This window comes from Bos grunniens, chromosome 19, assembly GCF_055505025.1.
Source record: "Bos grunniens cultivar Pamir isolate PY7600 chromosome 19, Bosgru_T2T1.0, whole genome shotgun sequence".
Lineage (NCBI taxonomy): Eukaryota > Metazoa > Chordata > Mammalia > Artiodactyla > Bovidae > Bos > Bos grunniens.
The window spans coordinates 1,620,463-1,636,590 of record NC_141183.1 but is presented as its reverse complement, the minus strand read 5'-3'; the positions used below and the strand labels follow the sequence as shown (position 1 = coordinate 1,636,590).

Below are 16,128 nucleotides of genomic sequence, written 5' to 3'. Positions count from 1 at the left end.
TGTGGCCAAAAAAAGGCAAAAAAAGAAAGGGGGTCTCTGGCAAATAAAGCCTTCACCCCTCCTTCCACTGAGTTGGAAGTTACCCGACCACCCTACTCAACAAACCGCTCCAAGGAAGGCCCATCTGTTCCATCCAAGCAGAACTCCCTTATGGTCCAGTGGTTTAGAGTCTGCCCTCCCAACACAGAGGTACAGGTAAGATCCCTGGTCAGGGAACTAAGATCCCGAAAGCCTCACGGCAGGGCCAAAAAAAAAAAAAGGCCATCTGGGATAGATCTTGCTGGGGAGAGCAAGAACCCTGCCTGTGTCCTCAGGCTGCAGGAGAGGGAACTCTAGCTGCTGATCCGTTTTGCGAGGGCCTGTGCTCTTCTCCGCGAGCCCCGGGGAAGCAGGGCACTGGACCTGCTAAGGCCTGGTGCTCTTTGGTTCCGGGCGGGCTGATGGGGAAAGGTGCTCATGACAAGGGAAGGATGCAGTCTGTGGCCGGGAGCGCTGAGAGCCGGCGCAGGAGGCCACCTGAAGACGGGCTTTCAGTCCACACGCCGGCGGGAGGCCCGTCACCTGAGCCTGGCTCCCCGAGGGGCCCCGGCCAAGCGGCCACGAGAGGGCCTCGCAAACAGCTGAAACAACAAGACAGCCGGCGGCCCTATCTGGCAGAGGGCTCTGTTGGTTTTCCAAAGACAAAGCTTCGGATGAGCTGAGGCCAAGAAAGACAAAGGCCCGGGGGGTGTGATCTCTGGTTGCAGAGCTCTGTGGTTTCATCCGGCAGGTCGGAACGCGGGCGGAGGGGGCGCAGGCTGCAGCTGCGAGTCACGCGGGAGCTCCCGGGGCACCAGCTGCCCACGTGTGTCCAAAATGATCCGACATCACCCATCAGGGGACGTGGAACGAGGGACAGTCTCGATCCGGGAGCTGTGCTTCAGCAGTGAATGAAACATGGAACCCACTGCCCGCCTGGCACCCCCGTGCTGTGGGCGGGGGAGAGGGTGGGAAGATCCCAGGGGGCGAGTCAGGGAGAGAACGAACCTGGAGGGGACCAGGAGTGGGCAGGCAAGCGGCTGTGGGTTACGGAAGGTCAAGGGCGGCCCCACTGAGGAGCGGACCCTTCCAGCGGCCCCGGGAGAGTAGCGCGCAAGACTCGCGGTTCTGGAAGGTTCTGCCAGAGAGAGCATAAGGCGGGGGCGGGTGAGCCCCACGCAAACAGCAGGACGAGAAGGGCGAGGGTGAGACGGCCTCTCCTGCGCCAGCGTGGGGTCGGAACAGGGTCCCCCGGGCTGCCTGGCTGGGGACGCGGTGCGGCGGGGGAAGACGGGCTGAGGAGCCGCGTGCCAGCCCGGGTGAGTCCAGGTGGGACTGGCCGCCAGGTGAGGCTGCCAGGGGCCCAGGGTGCAGCACTAGCGGCGGGGGCATGCCCGCCCAGGCACCCGCCCGCAAGCCCTGGCAAGAGCACTGCCTTCAGTTTTGCCTCGCCCTCCGCCAAGCCCAGAGCCGGGAAGATGCAGCTGACTTGGCGGCCGGCGTCAAATGGTTCCTTACCGCTGAGCATGATGAACCTCCTCAGGGCTCCTCCTTGGTCCTGAGACCCCAACACGGTCACTCTGGGCCCGGCCCAACGACTCCCTAGGAGTGTCTGTGGTGGGCGGGGGCGGGGGACTGCCCTGGTGGGCCAGTGGGACTCGGTTTGATCCCTGGTGGGGAACGCTGCAAGTAGAGACCCAGTGCAGCCAAAATTAAGAGGAAAAAAAAAAAGGAGTGTTTGAGGGGGCGGGGCTGCGGTCTCAGTTCAACAGAGGATGCAAAGGAAAAGCTTCGTTTTCTGTTCTGTATTTTTCTTGTTTTACTGAGATATCACTGACAACGCACCCCTGTGGAAGTCTAAGGCGGGCAGCGTAAGGACTGGACAAACGTGTTCTGTGAAATGATGACCACAATATCTCTTATAGATACAAGTAAGAAAGGAGAGAAGAAAAACAAATGGTTTTTTCCTTGTAATGAGAACTTTGAGAGTCTTCTCTCCTAACAACTTGCAAATATTCCACAGGGCAGGGTTCCCTACAGTCATGTGTCATCCGCCTCATCCCCACGACTCATTCATCTTCTAACCAGAACAAAGGAAATCTTTGAATTCAGTTCAGTTCAGTTCAGTCACTCAGTCGTGTCCAACTCTTTGCAACCCCATGAATCGCAGCACGCCAGGCCTCCCTGTCCATCCAAACTGGGAGAGTAATTCCACTTAGAAGATTGAAAAAAAAAAACTAAGGGACTTTCCAGTGGTAAGACTCCACGCTCCCAAAGCACAGGGCACAGGTTCAATCCCTAGTTGGGGAATTAAGATCTCAAATGCCACAACTAAGATTGAAGATCCCCAGCCCCAGTGCAGCCAAATAAATAAGTAGAAGTATTTTTTTAAATTTAAGCTTGAAGATGTCCAGCCAGACCCTGTGGCTGGGAACATCAGCTTCTGTGGCCCCAGCAATGCCAGGGGGCAGATGACACCCTGCCTGGCGTTCGGCTGGAACCACCTGCTGGGATCGGCCCAGCAGGAGACCACGCGGCAGGAGCCAGTCTGGGAGAGCAGAGGTGACCTGAGGTCACACCTCTGAACACTTGGCAGGCCGCAGAAATTATAGCTGGGTCCTTGAACACAGGTCAGAAAAACAGAGAGTAGATAGACCTCTGAACAACATCCTTTCCCTAAAACTCTGTCCTCCACTGGGAAGAAAAAGCATGAGGGGTGGGATCCAATGAAAAGGACTTTCATCAGGAGGGAGGGGACATAAATACACGGAGGGCTGATTCATGCTGATGCACGGCAGAGACCAGCAAAATACTGTAAAGCAATCAGCCCCTAATTAAAAATAAACTTTAAAAAAATATTTTGTTAAAAAAAGAGAAGCAAAGGGCTTACAGTCAATTACCTGAAATCCACTCCCTTGAGGCCTCTTTGCCAAATGTTTAAGGACTTTTTACAAAGCAGTGTTTATCTATTACTTATCAAACTTTTCGTAATGGAACTTGTCAAACATACAAAAGTTGAGAAACTCACACATACCCGCCCAACATCTAAACTCAACAGCCATCAGCACAAGGGCGCCCCGCTTCATCCGTCTCCTCTCCCAGGCCCCCTCCCTCATTCTCCACTTACACTGCAGTATTCGCAAACAAATCTCAGATATCATGTAATCTCATCGACAATCATTTCTCTATGCTTCTCTAGATTATAAGAACTGTTTTTACATATACTTACAGTTCTCAGTGAAGCCCCCTTTAAACGTAATGCAGTGATTTGTGTTCACCATCGAAAACCCAGGGGACGCTGCAATGTCCTCAGTCTCACCATTGGTTCTGGGTTTTCCTACAGTTTGTTCTGGACTCCCCCAGTGGCTCAGCGGTAAAGAATCCGCCTGCGATGCAGGAGCCACAGGACCCTTTGGTTCGAGCCCTGGGTCGGGAAGATCTCCTGGAGAAGGAAATAGCAACCCACTCCAGTGTTCTTGCCTGGAGAATTCCATGGACAGAGGAGCCTGGTGGGCTGCAGTCCATGGGGTCACACAGAGTCAACACTAAAGTGACTTGGCATGAACAGTTTGTTCTAATCGTGATCCAACAGAGTCCGTTCTGCACTGTGCTGCACTCACGTGTCCCTTCTCGTTTATATGCTCCTCCTCTCTCTTCCCTACAACAGATTTGTAATAAATTTGGTTGGTTGTCCTGTAAAATTTCTCAACTTTTGGATCTGGCTGATTTCACCTCCATGGTGTCACTTAGAATGTTTCCTGGAACTCTCTTCTGTTAATCTGTAGATCTACAAGTGAGACTAGATTCAGGTGAGTTTTCAGCTTATTTTCTTATTCTATTTCTTGTTAATATTTTATTAATTTATTGGCTGCACCATGGGCCCTGTGGGATCTTAGTTCCCTGACCAGGGTTAGAACCTGAATCCCCGAGTTTGGAAGTGCAGAGTCTCAACCAAGGGGCCACCAGGGAACCCCTCAGGTGAGGTTTATTTTTTGGCAGGAGGGAGGCACAGGCCGACCTTATACTTCTATGTTTCCCCCAGTAAGACATCAAGGGAGTATGTATCAGAATTTCATTTTTTTCCTGTGTGATTTTTGCATGAGAAGAGGGAAAACTTTCTCTTAAATGCTACTAGAAAAGACCCTGATGCTGGGAAAGACTGAAGTCAGGAGGAGAAGGGGACGACAGAGGATGAGATGGTTGGATGGCATCACCGACTCGACGGACACGAGTTTGGGCAAGCTCTGGGAGTTGGTGATGGACAGGGAAGCCTGGTGTGCTGCGGTTCATGGGGTCACAAAGAGTCGGACACGACCGAGCGACTGAACAACCACCACCACGGCTGTCTATTTTTGTAGATTTCTTTTCTCCCCGAATCTGCTGCACCTCTGCAATGACACACGTGAGGTTTCATTATGGACTGAATGTTTGTGTCCTTTCAAAGTTCTTCTATTGGTGGGACTTCCCTGGGAGTCCAGGGGCTAAGGTTCTGAGCCCGCCATGCAGGAGGCCCGGGTTCAATCCCTGGTCGGGGAACTAGATCCCACCTGCTGCCAATAAAATTAAAAAAAAAAAAGATCCCATGTTTCGCAACTAAGACCTTATGCAGTCAGGTAGATAAATTCACGTCTTGGCGCCTTTCCCCTTGTTAGGACAAACTTGCAGAGTTGCCTTTGGGAGACAAGGTTAGATGAGGTCACAGGGCACAGCCCTCCTGATGGGATTCATGCTCTTGCAGGAAGAGTCAGGAGAGAACTTGCTCTCGCTCTCACAGATGGAGACACAGCAAGAACGTGTGATGGCCAGAACCCTCCACAAGAGCCAAGTCAGCCAGCACCTCGCTCTTAGACCCCCAGCCTCCAGAAGTGAGAGAGACAGGCTCTGTTTTCTCAGTCACCCAGTCCACGGGGTTCACTGTGGCAGCCCCCGCCCACCCAGAGACTCCAGCTGTTTTATCTGAGAAGCTCTGAGGCTGAAGCCGGGGCAGAAGGAAGGATAAGCCCAAAACTTAGGGGAAAAAATAAATGCTCAGTCCAGGGACTTCCCTGGCGGCCCAGGGGTGAGGACCCCGCCTTCACTGCCATCTGTTGCTGTTCAGTCCCTCATTCCTGCCTGACTCTCTGAGGCCCCGTGGACTGCAGCACGCCAGCTCCTCTGCCCTGCACCATCTCCTGGAGCTCACTGCCACGGGCCGGGGTTTCATCCCTGATTGGGCAACTGAGATCGCAAACTGCGTGGTCCTGCCGCTCGTCCCCGCCCCACCCCCTGCAAAAAAAAAAAGTTCATTTCAGTGAAGTAGTTACTTGGCAAATCTGCCTTTTGTAGAACTGACTCTGGGGATGTGTTGACATTGACTGACTTTGCAGAACATGTGTCCAGGCTCCAGAAGAGTCATTCCTTTGCCGTGTGACTTTGGATAAGTTGCTGAATCTCTCTGGACCCCAGTTTCCCCACTTGCCTGAAAAACAGGACCACAGAAAAGTCCCTGCACCCCAAACCCAACGGTGAGCATGAAACAGCCTGACACAAGGGCTGCTCAGAGACGTGGGCCGTAATTCTGCCCTCCCCAACTGTCTTGAGGATAAAGAGATAACAGACATGAGAACATTCTGAAAAAAGCACCGTGCAAATCCGAGGCGTTACCTCAACGCCTGTTAAGCAAACCGATTGTGAGTACAGATGGTGAAATCCAGAATGCCTGCAGCTGCCGGCCGAGTCCTTGTCCTGACTCCACTGCTGGATTCGGAACCCAGAAAAGGTAAAGGACACAAGGAAAGCAGTCGCGCTGATTGGCATTTTCAAAGCTCTGAACCGCGGTTCTGGTCACACAGTCCTATGGCTCTCAGGTCTATTCTGGGAAACCCTAGAGGGTCCCTCTGCCCCCGGCAGCCTCTGGCGACAGCCAGCGTGGCCTCAGGAGCAGGCGGCCGACCAACGCATGCGGCTCTGGACAGCAGAGCAGCGCGAAGTGAAGTCAAGACGCAGAGGGCATGTGAGGGGAACTGACTCTCTGCTGATGCCGATGGAAAGTGGGAATTACATAATGCCATTTGCAGCAACACGGATGCACCTAGAGAGCATCACAGTGAGTGAAGTCAGACAGGGAAGGACAAATGTCACATGATATCATTTATATAAGGGATAAGAAAAAAAAAGGAACACATGGGGCTTCCCGGGTGGTTCCGTGGTCAGGAATCTGCCTGCCAGTGCAGGGGACCTGGGTTTGATCCCCGGTCCGGGAAGATCCCCCGTGCTGTGCAGGAGCTGAGCCTAGGAGCCAGGTCGACCCAAGCCCCCGTGCCCGAGTGCCTGAGCTCCACACCGAGAGCCTGCTGCTAGCTGCAACAGAGAAACCGGCGCAGCAGTGAGGCCCCGACATGGCCAAACCGAGTGGACTTCATCAAGGGAACAAACGAACTCGACTGTGAAACCGAAGCAGAACAAAACCAGCCCACGGTTACCAGGGGTGAGAAGATGGGACTGACATGTACATACTGCTGCACATAAGACGGGCGTCCCTGGTGGCTCAGCTGGTAAAGAATCCGCCTGCAACGCAGGAGACACTGGTTTGATCCCTGGGTCGGGAAGATCTGCTGGAGAACGGATAGGCCGCCCACTCCAGTATTCTGGCCTGGAGAATTCCATGCACTGTGTAGTTCATGGGGTCGCAGAGTCGGACACAACTGAGCGACTTTCACGTATAAAATAGATCATCTACAAGGACCTACTGTAGAGCACAGGAAATGCAGTGCTCTGTAATGACCTATGTGGGAAGAGAATCTAAAAGAGAGCAGATACATGTCCGTGTATAACGACCCGATTCACTGTGCTGTATGCCTGAAACTAACACAACACTGTGAATCAACTATACTCCCATAAAAAAATTTTTTTAAGTGGGAAAAGGAGTACCTCAAGGCTGTATACTGTCATCCTGCTTATTTAACTTATATGCAGAGTACGTCATGAGAAACACTGGGCTGGAGGAAACACAAGCTGGAATCAAGATTGCCAGGAGAAATATCAATAACCTCAGATATGCAGATGCCACCACCCTTATGACAGAAAATGAAGAGGAACTAAAGAGCCTCTTGATGAAAGTGAAAGTGGAGAGTGAAAAAGTTGGCTTAAAGCTCAACATTCAGAAAACGAAGATCATGGTATCCGGTCCCATCACTTCATGGGAAATAAATGGGGAAACAGTGGCTGAGTTTATTTTTTTGGGCTCCAAAATCACTACATATGGTGATTGCAGCCATGAAATTAAGATGCTTACTCCTTGGAAGGAAAGTTATGACCAACCTAGATAGCATATTCAAAAGCAGAGACATTACTTTGCCAACAAAGGTCTGTCTAGTTAAGGCTATGGTTTTTCTAATGGTCATGTATGGATGTGAGAGTTGGACTGTGAAGAAAGCTGAGCACCGAAGAATTGATGCTTTTGAACTGTGGTGTTGGAAAAGACTCTTGAGAGTCCCTTGGACTGCAAGGAGATCCAACCAGTCCATCTAAAGGAGATCAGCCCTGGGTGTTCATTGGAAGGACTGATGCTGAAGCTAAAACTCCAATACTTTGGCCACCTCATGCGAAGAGCTGACTCATTGGAAAAGACCCTGATGCTGGGAAAGACTGAGGGCAGAGGAGAAGGGGATAACAGAGGATGAGATGGTTGGATGGCATCACCGACTCGATGGACATGGGTGTGAGTGGACTCTGGGAGTTGGTGATGGACAGGGAGGCCTGGCGTGCTGCGGTTCATGGGGTCGCAAAGAGTCAGACACGACTGAGTGACTGAACTGAACATTTTAATATCAGAAACATCCAGAAGGACTAGCTGTCACCGACGCAGAGCCAGGCGCTCCCGAAGGAGGGCCCGGCTCTAAGATGTGAACCACACGAGGGCACTGCCCAGGCTGGTCCCGCAGCCCAGCGTGGATTCAATCTGTGTTTGCCAGAGTGCCTCTGTCTAAACTGAGCTCCGACCAAGCCCCCTGAAAGCTCAGCTCCACCTCAGCACTTCCCTAAACCCAGCCGACCTTCCCCGGCCTGCAGACTCTCACTTGCACGAGCGCCCTTGCTGCAGCGCCGCCTAAGGTGATGACCACATGTGTCCTCCCTGCTGAACTAACGAGTAAACACTTTGAGAGGGCGGGCCACATCCTCTGAGCTGTGGTTTTGTGGCCTGGGAACCTACTGTGTTTGCCAGTGCGCGTGGGTGATGGGCAGAGGCTGCGCTGAAGGAGGAGCAGTGGGTTCCCTGCTCCCGCCCCGCCCCGGACCCCGACCCAGCATCGAACTGAACTTCGGACGGCACCCCTGCTGGCTCACTGCCCAGAGTCCCCCTGCCAATGCAGGAGACGGAGGTTTGATCCCTGGGTCAGGACAATCCCCTGGAGAAGGAAATGGAAACCCACCCCAGTGTTCTTGCCTGGAGAGTCCCAGGGACAGAGCAGCCTGGTGGGCTACAGTCCATGGGGTGGCAAAGAGTCGGACATACAGAAGTGACTGAGCAGGCACGCATGCCAGTCATCTGGAAATGTGTGGATGCGCTGCTCTGACAGGGTTAAAACAGCAGCTTAACACTGCATTGCTCCTGGGAGCAGCAAGACAGACTGCGTGTTTAGACGAGATGGGGAAAGCCAGCATCTCCTTTTAGGCAAGAACAGAGCAGAGGAGCAGGTTTTCATTCCCCAGACTTGAGAACTTCAACGGTTATCCAGAAGAAGCCTGAGTTGATGGGGTGGTCCTGCACCCAGCGCCTTCCAACAATTCCAGGGAGATTGCATGACTCGCCACTGAGTCACAGAGTCTAATATGACAAGCATTTGATCCTGAAAGTGATGTGATTGAAACCACTTTGTTCAGAGAATTTTGGTTTTTGTTTTGTTCTGTTTTTAGGACTTCTGCAACAGGTTAGAGATCATGTATAGAGGCCTCCCCAGGCCACAGTTCGCTCCCTCTCTTTCTTTATAAGCGGTGAGAAGAGGACAGAACTGCAGGACCAGTGAACGATGGAGACAAAAAAAAAAAGAACAAACATCGTGTTGACAACCAAGTTAAAACTCAGCATGGACCCGCACCCAGGGATACATCAACACCACCCAGCGTGGCAACCAAGCCTGAGACAACTCAGACCCCAGAGGCCCAGTGCCCGGCGGGGAGGCGACCGCCTGTCCACTCTCCGCCCCCCCGCACCTGCCTCTCATCCTCTTCTCTCTGCCTCCCCACCTCCGCCCTGAAGTCCTTGCAGGGTCTCTGCCACGTGTTTCAGGCTCCCCAAGCTCCAGCCTCCTCAGCCCCCAGCCAGGAGAGCCTCTCAAGCACAGCGCTGGACCGCCCGCCATCACACGCCGAGTCAGTTACCCTAGCAACACGGCACTGAGTTCCTCACGCAGCTACCCGCTGCGGCAGGTACCATCATTATTAGTACTATCCGTATTATTATTCCCAAGCTTCCCTGGTGGCTCAGACGGTAAAGAATCCACCTGCAACGCAAGAGACCCAGGTTCAGTCCCTGGGTCAGGAAGATCCCCTGGAGAAAGAAATGGCAACCCACTCCAGTCTTCTTGCCCAGGAAATCCCATGGACAGAAGAGCTCGGTGGGCTGCACGGTCCATGGGGTCACAGAGTCAGACACGACTGGAACCAACTGAGCATGCATGCCCACATCATTCCCTGTCCATGGATAAGCAGAGTGAGGTACAGAGGGGTCAGGTCATCCACCCAAGGGGACACTGCTGTGGGGGCAGACCCAGGATTCCAAGCCAGGCCCTGGAGTCCACGTCCACACGCATCGAAACACTTATAGCAGGGGTCCCCAACCTCTGCGATCTGGTGCCTGATGATCTGAGATGGAGCCGCTGTAATAGTAACAGAAATAAAGTGCACAATAAGTTTAATCACCCGAATCATCCCCAAAGCATCCCTCCTCCCCGGGTCCGTGGAAAAACTGTCTTCCATGAAGCTGGTCCCAGGTGCCAGAGAGGCGGAGACCCCTGGGTCGAACCTCCCAGGTCCACAGCCCCCTCCCGTGCTTCTCACAGCCCACTCCAGGGACGCAGCGTTGTCTTCTCTGGGGAGAGCTCATCCGTGAGGGCGGGAAATCCCATCTTTCTTGTCCTTGTATTAATGTGCTCCTTATTCATAGACCTGAAGATGTTTCTGATGGAGCACCCTCTGAAAGAATGTGGAAGGGGATTTCCCCGGCGGTCCAGCGGTGAGGACTCAGCGCTTTCATAAAGCGCTGGGGGCCTGGGTTCCATCCTTGGTCAGGAAACGAAGATCCCACAAAGGGTGTGGTGTGGCCCCAAAACACAAAACAAATTCAAAAAATGTTTGGGGGTAAACAATAAACTCCTTCTGCGTTAACTCAAGCTGCCCTAGCAAAATAGCACAGACTGCATGCGCGTGTGCAAGCTCAGTGGTGTCCAACTCCTTGTGACCGCGTGCACTGTCGCCCACCAGCCTCCTGGGTCCATGGGATTCTCCGGGCAAGAATACTGGAGTGGCTTGCCGTTTCCTCTTCCAGGGGGTCTTCCCGACTGGACCCATGTCTCGGGCAGTGGAAGGCGGGATCCTTACCCATGAGACACTTGGGAAGCGCAGGTGGCGTACATGAGAAACGTGTCTCCTCACGGCCCCAGGAGTGGGAGGGCTGCGGTCAGGGTGCTCCCAGCCCCGGAAGGGCCGTCCTCCCGGCTCGTCTCCTTGCCACAGCTCCCCATGGCCTTTTCTCAGTGTGCGCTCTGACTTCTCTAACCCTCTTTTTTTGGCCATTCCCCTCAGCGTGTGGGATCTTAGTTCTCAGACAACGGATTAAACCCGTATCTCCTGCATTGGAAGCATGGAGTTTTAACCACTGGACCACGAGGGAAGCCCCTCGCTTCCTATAAAGCCACTAATTCCATCATATGGGCCCCACCGTATGATCTAATCTATTGCCAATTCCTCCCAAAGGCTCCATTTCCAGGCACTTTCGCCTGGGGTGGGGACCAGAGGGCGGGCCTGAAAGGGGAAGAGCACAGACATTCAGCCCCTAAAACCCTCATAGTTCTAAGGCACCTTCAATGCTTCATCACAGCTCTAAACAGGCACAAAAGATCTCATTTCAACTGTATTTAATAGTACTATCTGAACTATTAAACACTCTTGTCATGTATCCGGTATCACAGAAACACCAGAGCAATGTGAAAACCACCGTTTCACGTTTTTATCTACCTATTTATTTACGGCCATGCCACGTGGCTTGTGGGATCTTATTTCCCTGACCAGGGATTGAACCCGGCCCCAGCAGTGAAAGCGCCCAGTCCTAACCACTGGACCGCCAGGGAATTCCCACCATTATTCACTTAAAAATCACTTGGTTCTCATCAGGTTGGAAATTTTCTTTCATTTCACTCTCGTTTTTTTCAAAACTGCATTTCCATTTTATCGCAATACACTTGACCTTTATGTTCGAAAGTAGTTAACTACCTTGTCCTGTTTTGTGCTGCTTGTGCCAAGTCCCCTTCAGTCGTGTCCAACTCTTGGCGACCCCAGGGACTGCAGGCTCCCAGGCTCCTCTGTCCATAGGACTCTTCAGGCAAGAATACTGGCCTGGGTTGCCATCCCCTTCTCCGGGGGATCTTCCCGACCCAGGACTCAAACCCTCATCTCTTAGGTCTCCTGCATTGACAGGCAAGTTCTTCACCAGGGAAGCCAGACTTTGTATATAAATTGAAATTTGTTTAATGCTTTGCTCCAAGTGTAAAAAAAAAAAAAACAAATCCCTTCTAGATTAAGCCACTGTCATTATTACTGTAAGTCATTTATAATCAAGCAACATATATTATAAATTTTAACAGGTTATCATTAAGCACAAGATAACATTCTTGGAAATACATCTTTAACAAGATGCACTTGGCGGGTGGGCCATACTGACTTGCAGAGAGGAGTCTTCCCTAACGGAACATTTTGATCTTCCCCCAAGAGGTGTTTACAGCTGGGGCAGCGCACCCTGGTGAGACCTTGGCTCTGGTTAAGTGAGAGAAGGCCCACTGCACAGGAATAAAGAAACACAGCACTGCGCCGCGGTGGGCTCTCACACAAATCAACTTAGAAAAGCGCTGATGTTCGGAAAAGCAATCCCCCCAAATCTGCACCTAGGAACATGTTTTCCCCTTGGCAAATCTTCAGATTTTTCACAAAACATGCATTTCTGTTTGAAGGTCACTCAGTTGAGTTGCTCAGTTGTGTCCAACTCTTTTCGACCCCATGGACTGCAGCACGCCAGGTTTCCCTGTCCATCACCAACTCCCGAAGCTTACTCAAACTCATGTCTGAGTCGGTGATGCCACCCAAGCATCTCATCCTCTGTTGTCCCCTTCTCCTCCTGCCTTCAATCTTTCCCTCCAGTGAGTCAGTTCTTTGCATCAGGTGGCCAAAGTATTTGAGCTTCAGCTTTAGCATCAGTCCTTCCAATGAATATTCACGACTGATTTCCTTTAGAATGGACTGGTTGGATCTCCTTGCAGTCCAAGGGACTCTCGAGTCTTCTCCAGCACCACAATGCAAAAGCATCAATTCTTTGGTGCTCAGCTTTCTTTATCTTTCAACTCTCACATCCATATATGACTACTGGAAAGACCATAGCTTTGACTATATGGACCTTTGTCAACAAAGTAATGTCTCTGCTTGTTAATATGCTGTCTAGGTTGGTCACTTGAAGGTCGCTGCCTTCCTTCAAACCATCAGATGGGTCTGGGTTGGGGGACTCCTATAAACCTCAAGATAAACCCAGTACCTCCACCTGAAAAAATAAGATTTCTAGAGGTTAAAATCAGTTACATTCTCTGCTGCCTGCAGAAGCAGATACTAAAAGTTTTAAAGGAAGAATTTGTGTCCGTCAAGGGATTTCCCAGGTGGTCCAGTGGTTAAGAACCTGCCTTGCAACACAGGGGACATGGGTTCAACCCCTGGTTGGGGAGCTGAGATCCCGCGTGCAGCCAGGCAGCTAAGCCCACAGGCCACAACCAGAGAGAAGTCCACGCACTGCAACTAAGACCCAACACAACCAAATAAGTAAGAAATACATGTTTTTTAAAATAAAATTTTAGAAGTCTAAAAAAAAGACAATTGCGTCCATGGGACACACGTGGTTGGATCATGGGTGCCCGAGGCAGACACAGGAACGGGGGAGACAGGGCGGCAGGCGGGTCACCAAGCTCTCCCCACAAGCCCCTCCAGAGTCCCCTCTTCAGTGGCTGCTCTGAAGACCCAGCCCTTAAAGCAGGCCTGTGCCTCCCTGAGCTCCAGACAAGATTCCTTTCAGTCTACTTACCCCAAGTTGAGGTTCTCACGGGCTGGTAAATGCAGAGAGCTTATTTGCAAGCCAGGGTCATATCTGCCTAGCAACCCAACGTGAAGACTAGAAGGACTCGGCCTTTGGCTGGGACCAGGCAGGCCAAGTGCGCACAAAGGAATCTGTTCTCGTGCAAATGAGCCAAAGCCAGAGGGTAGAAAAGAGCCCTGTGGACCGCTCTCTGGAGCCAGCCTGCTTCCAGAGGTGCTGCGGGACGGGCTAAGAGCCTCTAGATAGCCTCGGCCCCAGCAAGTGAAGCCCAGGGCTCTGCTGCCGCCGGGTTGCGACAGACACAACAGGAGGGGCGAAGGGGGCGCTGAACTCGGAATTTAATTTCCTGATTTTTCTGGTTCTGTACTCCAGATTCCAAAGGTCCTTTTGTTCAGGTCTAGCACTAAAGAGGGTTAGTTTTGTTTGGGGGGCAGTTGGTGGGGTAATTGATTTGCATGGTAATGCAGTGCTTTCCCTGGAGAAGAGGGAAAAAATGTCCACCCTTGGTCTCACTAGGATCCAGGGAACAAGGTGAAACCAGCCGCTAACCAGGGTGGGCAAAGGTCACAGGTTTGTGGCTGGCAATACCGGATAGAGGCTGGGTTCCCAGACACCCCGCTGCTATCCAAACACAGGTGGCAAATGTCATACCTGATGGGCTTTCGTTGCAAGAAAGCCAGCGTATCTGCACCTGGGCAGAATCCCTCTTGTGCTCTGTGCCTCAACCTTTCTCATCTGTAAAATGGGGATACGTGTCAACTGTAGAAGGCTGCTGACGGGCTTCCCGGGGGGCGCTAGTGGTAAAGTATTAGATTGCCCGTGCAGGAGACTCAACAGACTCTGGTTCCATCCCTGGGTCGGGAAGATCCCCTGGAGGAGGGCACAACAAACCACTCCAATAGTCAGAGCCTGGCGGGCTGCAGTCCATAGTGTCACAAAGAGCCCAACACGACTGAGCACACAGACAGATGGGCATAAAATCAGACCACGCAAATGGCACCTAATACAGGGAACAAAGCAAAAGTGAAACAAAAAATGACTAATTGGTGGCGGTCTTCTGTCACTAAGTCGTGTCTAACTCTTCGTGACCTCACGGACTCCAGCACGCCAGGCTCCTCTGTCCTTCACCATCTCCCAGAGTTTGCTCAAATTCGCGTCCAATGAGGCGGCAACGCTATCCAACCACCTCACCCTCTATCATCCTCTTCTCCTTTCGCCACTAACAGATACAATTAATATCAATAAAATATTATTATACTTATGCTCCTCCAAAAGCTAGTCATTTCATTTGGTCCAAGACTCAGATGTGATTTCCCCAAAGGTTCATTCGCCCCCAGGACTTTCTGCACTGTTTATCTAATTTTTAAAACCAGGAAGCTGACGGACCGAGATCTTCTGTGACTTGCCAGCAGTCCACTCAGCTACATTAATGGACTGCTTGCTCCCTTAGGCTCCTAAGCAGGTCTCAGTACAGTGTGTGCTGTGTCATGTTGAATGTGGCATTTCCACACTCCGAGAGGGCTGTGCCCTGACGCACTGTAACATCCTAAGTTTCAAGGATTATGTTTCCAGGCACTCCTGATTCAGCACTAAGTGCTTGCATGCTGGTGGTTAAAATCAGAGTCTAAATATCATTACATTGAAGTCTGAGAAGAACAACTCGAAAAGGATCCCCAGGCGGTTGGACCCAATAAGGCGGTTGGACCTGATAAGTCAGAAGTAGCAGTGATGAGAAGCGGTTACGGCGACTGAGGGCTTACCATAAGGCAGTCTCTGGGATCCGTACTTTACCGACATCACCAATCACGCCCTCCGGTTCTGGGAATACCACCAGTGCCTCTACTCCATAGATTTAGAAATTGACGCTCCAGGAATCAGGCTGCCTCTGCAAGGCTGCAAAGCGCACCCGCGGTCCCCAGCGCACTGTCCGAGTCCCAAGGGAGCCCTGCGTCCTCAGAGCCCGCCCCTGACCCGCGGGACCCGGACCCGAACCACCAGAGAAGGCAGGCAGTGACTGCAGAGATGGGTATTAGGACTCGGACCGCCGGCTCCGCCCGGCGGCGACCCTCCGTACACGCACCGCCAAATTCGGGTCTCCCGAGTTGCAGACATAAGGAGCACGTTCTCCGAACCCAGACAAGGGAGCGGCCGGCGGGTGCGGGGAAGGAGGCCTCTGCTTCCCAGCAGGTCTCCACGAGGCCCCGCGGACGCGAGGTGGACGCCAGGCGGGCCAGCCTGGGGCCCCGCAGCTCCGAAACACACTGCTTTGTCCCGGCCACTCGTAACTGAGCTCGTAACTGAGGTTTCCCGAGCATCGTGTGCTGAATGCACTGTGACCCTGGGGTCGGGGCCCCCGGACGGGGGCGCGCACCCCCTCCACGTCCCCGCGGAGCCCCCCGGGAGTTAGGCGGCCGCGCACCTGCGAGGACGCCGCCTCCCGCCCAGAGGGGAGGACGCGCGCGCCCAGGGCCGGGGATGCTGACTCAGCCCGGCCGCTCGCTCACATCCCCGGAGCGCCACGCGATGCTGTCGCCGCTGCAGCAAAGGGGGTGAAGCGAGGCTCCCGTGCAGCCGGGCCGCGAGCTCCCCGGGGCCCCTGAGGCCCCCGTCGCCCCCGCCAAGAGGAACCGCGGGGATGCGCGAGTTGACGAAACCTGGGGAAGTGGGCGCGGGAGGAAGAACTCGGGGTCCCCGGCGCCGCGCGCGCGGCTCACACCCAAACTGGAAGGAACCTGTTCTGCCCGCGGCGGGCGCGGAGCCGCGAGCCTGAGCCCTGCGGGCGC

The 16,128-nt window shown here is 53.0% G+C and overlaps 2 protein-coding genes across 20 annotated transcripts in view; one reads left to right on the top strand and one right to left on the bottom strand.

Annotated features, from left to right (window-relative positions):
- The window catches only part of ARSG (arylsulfatase G), a 103,262-nt gene that overhangs the window by 60,793 nt on the left and 26,341 nt on the right, over positions 1-16,128 (bottom strand). For 2 of the 19 annotated variants that reach the window (XM_086355828.1, XM_086355846.1), the window contains exon 1: positions 15,106-15,788. The exons of 14 other annotated variants lie outside the window; for them this stretch is intronic. The gene's annotated coding sequence lies outside the window, so the exon portion shown is untranslated. Of the gene's footprint in view, positions 1-1,536; positions 1,710-3,247; positions 3,585-15,105; positions 15,789-16,128 lie in introns of those variants that run through there. 3 more of the 19 variants (XM_086355845.1, XM_086355831.1, XM_086355847.1) reach the window with 3 other exon arrangements.
- Positions 3,693-16,128, top strand: part of SLC16A6 (solute carrier family 16 member 6) — a 31,570-nt gene continuing 19,134 nt past the window's right edge. Inside the window, exon 1 of the mRNA XM_086355852.1 lies at positions 3,693-3,827. The gene's annotated coding sequence lies outside the window, so the exon portion shown is untranslated. The remainder of the gene's footprint in view (positions 3,828-16,128) is intronic.